Here is a 10555-nt window from a genome sequence, read left to right as displayed (position 1 = left end):
GTAGTAATTCCTAGTGCGATTACCCTTTGTGTCTAACTTCACAACATAATCTACCTCCCCCTGTTTCTGCAGTACTGTATATGGGCCAAGCCAGGTAGCTTGTAGTTTATTTTTCCTAACAGGTACAATCATCATAAACTGTTGTCCTACAGTTATATTGCAGCGTCTTGCATTTCTGTCATATTTCTCTCTCTGACGCTTATGTACTTCCTCCAAGTTGACTCTGCTGAGGGTCAGGAGCCTCTTCAGTCTGTCCCGAAACTTGTCTACATATTCAAGTATCGGCTCTTGGAGCTTCTGGAAAGCACCCTCCCACATGGTTTGGGCATGGCTCGCCCTGGAACTGCATTCACTGATCACTGAAAACTCTCTGTAGGAATCCTACCCAGCTGAAAATGTCTACCAGGGCCTGAGCAATGTGCTCTGCAGTGGTGGAGGTTAAAACTACTGCTGTGTGATACCGGGTTGCATAGTCAACTACAGGTAGAATAAATTGTTTCTTAAGTCACCACCAATTGAAGAAATGTGGATCCTTTGCTTAGGGAGTAGACAAGAGCTCAGGACCAAGTCAGGGTGAACCAAGGTGATAGATGAGTCTCTCAGCCATTGGCACTTTTGCCTTCCCAACCGTACGGCCATCCACACACCCGCCATGGTTTCAAATTGATACACTACTTCCGTCGCCTCTGGCGCATCAGGGTAGTAGTCCGCCTCAGCACTGTACACATACTGCTCCTCACAGCAAAACACCACTGGGGAAATAGGATTATAAATGTACTAGTTCTTTAGTTCATATTTTATGAGAATCAAGGTACAGACTGAGTAAAATGACAGCAATACTTTTCTTCATCATATGAATAAAGTCCTTTTTCACTTTGTGAAACGAATTTACTCTTTCACCAGCTATATATAGTAACATGGGCATACTTCAGATGATGCACACACGAACACTCTCTTGCTTTTGCTTTTTAATTTGCTTTCATTGTCAGGATGGCATAATATTCATAATACAATAATATTCACAATATAAAGATGCACATAGTTTCTTGTGACCCTAATGCTAAAGTAATAGAGGTCAGCTCCCTAGATATCGCCCACTGTCTTGCATTGTCTAAAGTAAAAAAGTCCTGGCACACTGCTGTAAATGTGATCTGCTTTTCAATAAAATTTATCACGTAAATAAATGTTTTAAGAATTATAATTTTAATTTGAAAGCAGATAAAATATATAAATATATAAAGCATAAATAAAATACTGATAATTTATATGTAGTCACTTAAGGCTCAATAAAGACATAGACATACAATCAAACACAAAAGTTGTGCAGTACCAATATATTAAACAAAGTTGCAGGCCTGCTAAAAAATAGAACGGTGGGCAATTTAAATACACAATCACTAAAGGACATATCATAGAAACACTTGCAATCTGCGTAAATAAGTGCTGGCCAGCACAGTAGTATCTGTAAAATATAAATGTTTACAAGATCTGTAGTAAATAAATTTCATAAAAGAATTTGAGCCAGGAAGGAAGCTAATAGGCTTCTAGGTGATACATCTACCTATGAAGTCATTCGAAAAGATCTTGCTGATTCCTACACAAAGGAATTGGAGACACTATTGGAAAATGTCCTCTCTTTAGGCTTTCTGAACAAAAAAGAGTTTGAATACGTATATATTCAAAATCCAAGATTACCAGTTTTCCATTTTTTGTCAAAGATCCATAAAAATTTAGAAAACCCTCCAGGTAGGCCAATTATAACAGGTATACAATGTCTAACATCTAATTTGTCAGAATACATTGATCAATTTCTCCAATCTGTAGTTGTTAAACAATCCAACTATCTTAAAGGTACTAACCAAGTACTCCACCTGATCAACAATATCCTGATCAACAATACCCAATGGGAAAAACATTATATCCTTATGACTTGTGACATCACTTTATTATATTCTGTTATAGATCATGAAGCTGGCTGTGATTACATCCAATATATACTTTCTTCTAGCTCAGAATAATTACAAGTGCAAATACAATTTCTTATCCAACATAACTATTTTTTGTTTGAGGGCACCCACTACAGACAGGTTGGCGGGACTGCGATGGGAACTAGATTCGCACCCAGTTACGCAAACCTGTTTGTGGCAGAATGGGAAAATATCGCTGTATGGAACAATAATCCTTTTTGCCAGTATATACATACCTGATATAGATGATGTTATCTGTATCTGGCCAGGCAATGTCATAGAATTGGAAAAATTCTTGTTTTACATTAATTCAAATACTTTGAATTTGCAATTTACCGCTACTTATAGTCAAGAAAAGGTCCAAAATCTTCATTAAAGATGACCTTTTCACTTCAAAAACCTATATTGAGACAGCAGACAGTAACACTTTTATTCCTCGTTCAAGTAACCATCACCCTAACTGGCTTAATAACATTCCTGCACGACAGTTTAGACGATTAAGAAGAAAATGCTTCAGAACTGAAGATTATGTTGAACAAGACACAAACATGAAGGAAAGATTTCTCAAAAGAAAATATCCAGAGAACGAAGTGAGTAATATGCTGGAAACCATCAAAGAACTAGACAGAAATGTGTTGATGAAACCAAGAAAAAAAGAACAAATTAAAAAAAGAGAATGCTCTTTTCATCACTGAATATAATGGCAACGCAAGATCCATAGAAAAGATTTTGAGAACACACTGGCCTATATTAATGCAAAATGCAAAACAAAAAAATTGCCTATCTAATAGACCAAAGATGATCTATAGAAAAGCCAGTAACCTCAGAAACAAACTAGTGAGGAGTGCCCTTCTGATTAAGAAAATCGCTCCAATAGAAAACTAGATAGGAGAAAATACCAGCAGTTTCAACTATTGCACAGGATGCCAGGCTTGCAAAACCAGCAAATATACTCATATCAAACCCACTACTCATTACAAATCAAATTACAATAACAGAGAGTATACTATGAAAGAAAAAGTTACCTGTGATACTAAGGGAGTAATCTATCTGCTAGAATGCTCTTGCGGCTTACAGTATATCGGTAGAACTATCAGAAGCCTGAAACTGAGAACAGTGGAACATATTTGAAATATAAGGAATGGTTTGAGAACCCACAGCAAACCTGAACATTTTAGCAAAAAACACGCCTAAGATCCTACAGTGTTAACATTTATTGGGATTAAAAAAGTGGAAAAATCTTGGAGGGGAGGAAACTATTTAGCCACCATTTCAAAGGAGGAGACACAATGGATTTACAATTTAAACACATTTAACCCTAGAGGACTGAATTTCGATCTGAACTAGGCACTTTCCTTCACCTTTAACCATACAAGATTTGTCTGACAACTAGGCTTTGAATCAATACATTTTATATATTTATTTTGATATAACATATATATATAACCGTCAATATTATTTAAGTTTAGAAGAATAGAGAACACAAATTTCATCAACCACTATTGGGAAATAAATATTATTATTTTTAATTTGACGGTAATCACATTTAATCTGTATTGCTGAATGTGAAATTTTGTTTAGTATAGTGAGCATTTAATATCTTTTGCACTAACAAGGTCATACCATTGTATATGGTTGATCACATTTTATTCGTTTTACTTTACTTACCATTTATTGTAGCTAATAACCATTTAATATTTCCTATCCAGTGTTACTAGATTATTAATATTTTATCAGTATTATTTTTTTTAATGACAGTTTTCACGATCCAGTTTGCAGGATGAAATATCTATGTTAGATATACATCATTTTACTATATACTATACACATATGTCTTTTATGTTGATTTTAAATTTATGCATTTTACAGACAGAGTTTATATATCATGGGCAATAATGACTGTTCAATCACATGAGCCTCGGAATTTGGTGAAATACTCTGTACCAGAAAACACAATTTAAGCATGTTATATTGTATTAGTTGAATGATTCACCTGCTTATTTGACACCATTGACATCATTCCTTTTTTACCAATCATGGAAATGTCTGAGCCTAATCACACCCCCAACAAGGGAGCATAAGACAGCGCTTGCTGTACTTGTAGGAACCTTTCCCTGAGGAAGCCCAATGAATCAGGTGAATTGCGTTGGGTCTATTGTTACCTATATTCAACTCTTTGGGCTACTTTATGGCTTTGAACTTGTGAGTTTATATATTTCCCAATATACATATTGATGCTTGTGCTGTTAGGTTGAAGTTGCATCAGCAGCTTCAACCAGTTTCTATTGACTGACAACAACTTTGGGCAAATTAATACCTACGGAGGGACACAGAAAGAGCGGACCACCTGAGAGAACAACCCCAATTGTGGAGAGTAAGTCTCCTTCAATAAAAGTCCCGCTACCGTTATGCATATCCAGGACTCTGTTTAAATTTCCACTATTTACAACTTTGTGCATACCCATTGCTATTCTGGAATACTTTACACTATGAGGATTTTTTCTTGTGGCTGCCATCTGAACCTAGTTGGACTGAATATTGTCACCTGGCTCAAATTCTTTTATGAAATTTGTTTACTATAGATCTTGTAAACATTTATATTTTACAGACTACTACTGTGATGGCCAGCACTTATTCACGCAGATTGCAAGTGTTTCTATGATATGTCCTTTAGTGATTGTGTATTTAAATTGCCCACCGTTCTACTTTTAGCAGGCCTGCAACTTTGTTTAATATATTGGTACTGCACAACTTTTGTGTTTGATTGTATGTCTATGTCTCTACCTTTTTTGAGCACTAAGTGGCTACATATAAATTACCAGTATTTCATTTATGTTTAATATATTTATATACTTTATCTGCATTCAAATTAAAATTATAATACTTAAAACATTTATTTATGTGATACAGTTAATTGAAAAGCAGATCACATGTACAGCAGTGTGCCAGAATTTTTACTTAATGCTTATGACAGAAGGAGGGACACCCTGTATTTTCCTGAGCAGCATTGCAAAACTCACTCCCTTACTCTAGCAGCGCAATCAGATGTTATCTGTTCATGTCTGGCATTGGTCACATTGAAAAATACAGTTTTAAATAGCTTACACTCCTCTCACAGCCCTAACTTGATGGGCAGATGACACTCTTACATTGCCTTTAAAAGGGAGCCTTGTGCAGGTGTTCTGTTTGATTGTAGACAAACCCTGTCAGCCTGCTGGTAGCTGTGTGTAAGTCACACACACATCCTCCACCCGTATACATATGCATATATGATATATATATATATATATATATATATATATATATATATATACAAGTTAACCCGTGCATGATACTCATGCATTCTAGTCAATTCAAGCTACTTAAGTTCTTAAAAAGGTTCTTGTCATGCATTTGGGCCTAGCCCAGGCCTCCTCAGGGGAAGAGCATTACCTCCCGACACAAGCGCCCTTTTTAATGTGTGTTCATGAGGTAAAATTACCTCACGAAAATGAGTTTGACCCCTCAACTCGTAAATTTAGCCTTTACTACCCCTCCCACGGGGGGAAGGGTGGATGATGGAAGTTAACTGACTTCACTATTCTAATTGTTTTGTCAAATAATGTCAGTATACCAAATTTCAGGTCAATTGAATGAGCCCTTTCTGAGAAAATAGTTTTTTCCGCACACACGCACCACACACTAACACACGCCGTTACACTTGTGTGTTCATGAGGTAAAATTACCTCACAAAAATGAGTTTGAGCCCTCAACTCGTAAATGTAGCCTTTACTACCCCTCCCAAGGGGGGAAAGGGGGATGATGGAAGTTAACTGACTTCACTATTCTAATTTTTTTGTCAAATAATGTCAGTATACCAAATTTCAGGTCAATTGGATGAGTCCTTTCTGAGAAAATAGTTTTTTCCACACACACACACACACACACACACACTAACACACGCCGCTAGGCTTTTACTTTTATAATATTAGATAATGCTAAGAATTTAGTAGGTCAGTGTATAACTCCGCCAAGCAGGTGGCGCTGCAGCTTGTTTTTGTTTTTGTTTTTTTACACACAGACTAACACACGCCGCTAGGCTTTTATATTATAGATATATATATATATTTATATATAATTTCAGGAACTTGCTTATTCAAGCAAACTATATTTTGCTTTACTTGTGTGTATTACTTGTTTATATACAGTATGTCTATTTTGATGTAATGACCAGGGCATAGTAGAGTCTACTAAGTTAAGTTAGCAAAGTTGGCACACCAGGGGTACTTATCTTAATTCTCCTGGACCGCCAACTCTGACTGCATTGATTTTATTGCACAGTTCAATTCTGCACTAGTGTCAGTCATGTGTAGTTTTTTTTCTGCAAGTGAGTAACAGTTCTGCAAGAACGCAGTTGCTGATTCACTAATTTAATAAATGAAGAGACCATAGTAATTTGATTTATAAAGAACCATATGGATGCACTGATCAATTTTCATTAATCTGACATGCGCAGTACAATTTGCCCATGGTGCCATCTGTTGGTAGAAAACTGTATTGAAGAGAATTTTGATTGTATACCTTGGGAAACACACTTGATTCAATACAGATTTTCTGTAATGTTTGATAGAACTTGTTTCTTGTTAAATATTTGTTTAACACTTACTACATTTGTGTGATGTGCTGTAACTAATAAAATGTCAGTGTTTAGCAATTTGACGTAGTCAGTATTAAAATTCAGGACAATCAGTGAATTAAACATTTTTAAGCTGTAGAAATTACTTTGTGCATTTTTTTTATTTTATATATTAATTAAGTGGACTGACAAAAGCATTGTGAACTATTCCATACTGCTTCCTTTTAGACTGTTCTGCATACTGTTTAAAATGTAACGGCACACAAATGTGCAAAGCTTGTATAAAAGCAACATCTGGTCCTCTTTAATGTAATGTAGAAGTTATTTAGAATAAATTATATCTTTCTTATTAGTAATGATCTTTTTTCTGGCATTAGTTCATGTTTAATTAGCCTGAATCATATGTGACTAAAAGATATAATAATTATAGGCTCAAAAATATACAATGTAAGAAAGCGTATAGGCTATATGTACAATGCAGCTCTTCCCATAATTAGAGGGCACATATCACATTCATAAAATGGGAAGAGGCCACGGGTTGTTCAGTCAACACATGTACTTTACTTGTACTGACTCCATCATAGCAGCTTTTGTCTTTGTGGTAATGTGCACATGATGAAAAGTTATATGGCCATTTGACTATTTGCTCGTTGAGGCATAATAGCACCTTTTTCAAAAGGAAATTTACTTAGTCGTTATTTTACTAAGATGCGTATTGATACTGCTTCACATAAAAAATGTTAGCCTATATTATGAAATTGTGATGGTAGCTTGAAAAGAATTAGGAATTATTCCCACGACTACCCATGTATCTGATTGATTGAGAGCCTCAAACATTGTACAGTATCTTTTAATGGTTCTCTGACTAGTTGAAGCTTCAGTATAATGGCAACTTTTTAGGTTTACTATTAGTGTATCCTCAGAACCCAGTGCAACAGGGGACTAGGTCATTTCCCAACATATTGTCGTCGTCCCCCCCTCAATTTTGCCAGGGGGCTGTTAGACATTAAACCAGTGAGGGAGGCCTAGTGTGTTCACTTGTTGCTTGGCTATTCAGGGAGTGAACAGTACCTATCCCTTTTACAAACAGGGCAACAACAATGCAGGATCCAGACTAACAGCAACTGAGTTTAAAACACTATAAAAAGTATCAGGTAGACAAAGCCGCAAAAACAGATAAGTTAGAGAAGTAGAAAGGAGTCTGCCAACTGTTCTGAATCCAGTGGAATAGTCCCTATTTTAAAGAATATGTACAAATGGGAAATTGGGACATATATCCTCCCTTCACTCCATTTCTACCCACCATTCTCCCCTTGTCATATATAGGGGGATCAAGCACCACTCTTGGAGTCAAGGTATGAAACACATCATTCACTTAAATTAAGGCTATCTATATATGTCATGCATTATCTCACTTACTTCCACTTGTAATAACCTAACCATTTTTTCTGCATAGCCTTTTTTTAAACACAATAATTTTATGGCACAGAAAATAAACAACTGATTGGCCTGATATCACAGTAGTGTGTACTCTGGAATGATGAAAGATCATCGTTCTAAATCAATCACATAAAATCGTTGATCAAGATTTACAAACTAACTTGAAAATCTTGTTCAGCCATGTAACAACTTTGTTCCAATACTGCAATGTGTATGCACTTTGCAGAATTGGAACAACAGATGATGGGGGGAGACAGGCAAACAGACCTTGGAATGCAGGCTGAGATCATGGGGGCGGTTCCCTGATGAGTGACGGTCTCACAACAAGCTCATAGTTATGACAGATGAAGAGCACAGATATGAAGGTAATCGCACTTGTGTGTGTGTTTGTGTGTGTGTGTGTGTGTGTGTGTGTGTGTTTGTGTGTACAGAGTGTAGACATGAATCGGCATGCAGATCGGGATTTTTTGTTTTGTCCTTTTGGTAAATCGCTAATTGTTAGAATTTTTCTAAAGTGTGTACCTAGCCTAAGAGTTTCTCCAGCTTCCATTTTCTTACTTTGGACTTCCTGACCTGGCCTTCAGAGCAACAGCTAGAATTATTACAAAACTAGTGGGACATACTACCCTAAGGAAAAAGCAGTTATAAAGAGTTAAAACCTTGTTAAGCCAGTGCCCCAGATTTTATTCAATTAGGATTTAGGAGTCGGGTGTAGCCATATATCCAGCTTGCCTATTAATACATACTTTGCTCAGTAAAGCTCTAATATAATTCTGTGCACATATTGAAATATATAGCTATAGCTATGGTATTAAGTCAGTGGTTCTGGATGGGCAGCTAGCTTTAGGGACTTGTAAGAAACAGTTTGCAGGGCTCCGCCTAAAATAACGATGGATTTAATCCTTTCCATTAGTTTTGTGAGGAATAGGAATTTTAGAGCAGAAAGCATTTTAATATTCATTGGCAATTTAATTTCAACAAAAGTGTGAATGTGCACTGCATCCTTTGTAAGCAAATATCTATATTGCTTTGTTGTATGTGTCTGAAGGACGTCATTAGTTATCAATTATATCTGAATCTTGACCTACTTGTTCAATACATGGAAATGTTCCATTGGTTTGGAGATCAATTGCATGGACATAAATAGAATGTAAAATTTAAATTATCTTAAATTCATTTTTCCTAGTTTAGTCTCTTTTGAACTGAAGTCTAAAGATCACAGAGCCTTATATATTTTCCTTAAGTGAAATTTTATCTGCACTTTTACCAATAACATTCAAAGGATACTAGCACAGCATTAAATGCTTAATCATTTTTATTTCAGTGTAGAACAAAAATGATTGAGTATTATGTTGTACGCTGGTATACGGTGAATGCTTCAGGTTAAAACATCTACATCACTTTATTATGGATCCACCACTTGTTTCATGAAAAGAAACATGTACTGGATATATTAATACATTATTTTCATAAGCAATCTGCTACATTCAATACTTAATAATAAAAAATAAGTATATAGGCAACAGATCAACTTACAAAGATGGCATATTAAATCAAATTTGAATTAATTAAAATTGAAAACGTTCATTCACTGGTTATGTTCATACACTGGATCCTAGAGATTGCATACAATCAACCTGGCTGCACTTAGGACTGATATTCTAACAGATACAATATATCTCCATGCCCAACCTTGCCAGAGCTTCTGTGATGAGCTTCAGTCAATGTGTGACCACAGTCCTATACCGTGACTCATACTGTCAGACTGTGTTAGTTGCAGATATGCTGATTACTTTCTGCCCAGATCCATGGCATGAACTTGAGTATGTTATTTATTTGTTACTTTGTACAGTGCCAATGATCTGTATCTTAATTGGCTTGAAGGTCTGACTCCTCCTCCTCTGTACTTCCATTATTCTGCATGACTCCTCCCCTCCTTAGAAAGGTAGCACATGTTCAGATAGCATAAGACTTTCCAGAAGTTGAGAAAGACAAACTGGACTATCTCCCTAGTCCTGGGGAATTTCCTCAGACAGTTGTTGCATTCGGAATAGGTTGTTGAGGATAGATTTTGTTAAAAGGCAAATTAATTTCATATTGCATTCCAAAAACTAATAACTTTGTTGCAAGTCTTTATCTCCTGTCCTCCCTTATTGATACATCTCAAGTTCCAGTGTTTAGCCCTTTCAGTGGTCTATTTACTAAAATTCATCAATAAGGCTGATTTTCTATTGCTGCTTATCTCAGAATCAGAAAACATCTTATTATTATTATTATTATTATTATCTTTTAATTATAAGATGCCACAAAGGGTCGCAGCGTCGTACATGACATATAGAAAGCAGCGATCCATAACACAATACACAAAGAACAAAATAAAAAGACCAGACATACTGAATGAATAAAAATACAGGTAACATGGTAATGTAGATCACATTATATGATGGACAGTGAGTGAGAGTGTTGGCAGTAATCAGCTGGAAGTAGGCCTTAACTTAAGAAAACAGGGCTAGGTAGGCAGGCCAAGAGGTGC

This window comes from Mixophyes fleayi, chromosome 5, assembly GCF_038048845.1.
Source record: "Mixophyes fleayi isolate aMixFle1 chromosome 5, aMixFle1.hap1, whole genome shotgun sequence".
NCBI lineage: Eukaryota > Metazoa > Chordata > Amphibia > Anura > Limnodynastidae > Mixophyes > Mixophyes fleayi.
The sequence above is the reverse complement of the archived record's forward strand: the minus strand, read 5'-3'. Positions refer to the sequence as shown.